At 32.4% G+C, this 2,941-nt stretch overlaps 1 non-coding gene across 1 annotated transcript; it reads left to right on the forward strand.

The window, feature by feature from the left end:
- The first annotated feature begins 281 nt into the window (after positions 1-281).
- On the forward strand, positions 282-384 carry LOC149225536 (U6 spliceosomal RNA). The gene has a single exon (XR_016248577.1). It is a non-coding gene; the product is annotated as a U6 spliceosomal RNA (small nuclear RNA).
- The last annotated feature ends 2,557 nt before the right edge of the window (positions 385-2,941 follow it).

The following is a 2,941-nucleotide window of genomic DNA, read 5'->3' on the forward strand; positions in this document are numbered from 1 at the left end:
ATTATTTTAAAAGGCTTATCAGGTTTTCATGAATCATAACACTTGTAATGTTGAATTTTTGATATGTAAGTTTTGATAATAGAAACCTTTATGTTATTTTATTTACAAAAATTAAAAATTTCCTTACCTTTATTAGAACTAAAGAGTTTTATTAAAATTCAAAAGGGTCTCCATGATTTATTATATAGCTAAAATAAAACTAAATGGGGGTTGTTGAGTATTACAACAAAACCCAAGGGATAAAAATTATAAACCCAAGGTATATACATCCTAAGATAAATGTCTCTTCGGAGACATCTGGTCAAATTGGAACGATACAAAAAAGATTAGCATGGCCCCTGCACAAGGATGACACGCACAAATCGAGAAATGGTCCAAATTTTTAAGTACAAAAAAAAACCTAAGATAAATATTATAAACCCTAAAATAAACATGGTTGACCATGGTTGATTTCCATATTGAGACAATCATAGTCACAATGCGACATTCGATCACAGTTGACCATGGTTGGCTATGATTGACCAGGTTGACTATGACTAATATTATAAACCCAAGGCATCGATATTATAAACCCAAGGGAATAATAAACCAAAGGGATTAATACTTAAACCCAAGGGAATAATATTAAACCCAAGCGACAAATATTATAAACTCAAAGTATATAAACCCTAAGATAAATACTATAAGCACTAAAATAAACATCGTTGACAATGGTTGACCATGGTTGATTTTCATATTGAGAAAATCCTTGTCACAATGCGAGGTTGGACCATGGTTGATTTTCATATTAACACAATCTTTGTGACAATGCGACCTTCGACCATAGTTGACCATGATTGACCATGGATGACCATGTTTGATTTTATAAAACATGGTTTACCATGGTTCACCAAGGTTGATCATGATTTACCATGGTTGATGATGATTATCATACTGAGACATTATTTGTCATAATGCGACGTAAATTATAAACCCAAGGTATATCAACTCTAAGATAAATATTATAAACCCTAAAATAAACATGGTTGACTATGGCTCAAAATGGTTGATTTAATATTGAGACAGTGCTTGTCACGATGCGACGATGGACCATGGTTGACCATTCTTAACACAAATTGATTTTCATATTGAGACAATCATTGTCACAATGCGACATACGAAAATGGTTGACCATGGTTGGCTATGACTAACCATGGTTGACCATGATTCATATTATAATCCCAAGGGAATAATAAACCTAAGGGATTGCTATTATAAACCCAAGGGAGTAATAAGCTTAAGTGATTAATAGTAAAACCCCAAGGGATTATGAACCCAATGGAATATATTAAAACCAAGGGACTAATATTATAAACATAAAGTATATAAACCCTAAGATAAATATTATAAACACTAAGATAAACATGGTTGAAAATGGTTGACCATGGTTGATTTTCATATTGAGACAATCCTTATCACAATGCAATGTTGGACCATGGTTGACCATGCTTAACCATGATTTATTTTCATACCAACACAATTTTTGTGACAATGTGACGTTCAACCATGGTTGACCATGATTGATCATGGATGCCCATGTTTGATTTTATAAAACATGGTTGACCATGGTTAACAAAGGTTGACCATGATTGACCATGGTTGACGATGATTATCATATTGAGATAATCTTTGTCATAATGCAATGTTGAAGCATGGTTAATAAAATGATTAATTTTCATATTGATACAATTTTTGTCACAAAGCGACGTTGGACCATGATTGACCATGATTGATTTTATAAAACGTGATTAACCACGGTTGAGCATGGTTGAATAATATTAAACCCAATGGACTAATATTATAAACCCAAGACATCTAACCCTAATTTAAATATTATAAACACTAAAATAAACATGGTTAACCACGGTTGATTTTCATATTGAGACAATCATTTTCACAATGTGACATTGGACCATGGTTGACCATGCTTGAGACAATTATTGATTTTAATATTAAGACAATCTTTGTCATAATACGACGTTGGACCATGGTTGACCACCATTGATTTTATAAAACATGGTTGACCATGGTTGAATAATATTAAACCCAAGGGACTAATATTATAAACCACAAGCTATATAAACCCTAAGATAAATATTATAAACACTAAAATAAACATGGTTGACTATGATTGATTTTCATATTGAGGCAATCCTTGTCACAATGTGACATTGGACCATGGTTGACCATGGTTGACCATGACTAATTTTCAAATCGACAAAATCTTTGTCACAATGTGACATTGGACCATGGTTGACCATGGTTGATTCTCATATTGAGACAATATTTGTCACAATGCAACGTTGGACCATGGTTCACCATGATCGATATTATAAACCAAAGGGAATAATAAACCCTAGGGATTAATATTAAAAGCCTAAGGTATATAAACCCTAAGATAAATATTATAAACCCTAAAATAAAATAAACATGGTTGACCATCATTGACCATGGTTGATAATGATGGATATTATGAACCCAAGGGAATAATAAACCCTAGGGATAAATACTAAAACCCAAGGGACTATAAACTTAAGAAAATAATATTAAACCCTAGGAATATGAACCCTTAGTTAATAAACCCAAGGGATTGATATTATAAACCCAAGGGATTGATAATATAAACCCAAGGGATAAAAATTATAAACCCAAGCTATATAAACCTTAAAATAAATATGGTTGAACATGGTTGAATTCCATATTAAGACATTCCTTGTCACAATGTGGTGTTGGACCCTTGATCATGATTGATTTTCATATCGAGATAATATTTGTCACAATGCGACATTGGACCATGGTTGATTTCCATATCGAGACAATCTTTGTGACAATGCAACATTCGACCATGTTTGATTTTATAAAACATGGTTGACCATGATTGACCATCGCTAACCATGATTGT

The sequence above is a fragment of the Pinus tabuliformis genome, chromosome J (assembly GCF_031772625.1).
Source record: "Pinus tabuliformis cultivar Carrire ecotype Pingquan chromosome J, CPIR1, whole genome shotgun sequence".
Lineage (NCBI taxonomy): Eukaryota > Viridiplantae > Streptophyta > Pinopsida > Pinales > Pinaceae > Pinus > Pinus tabuliformis.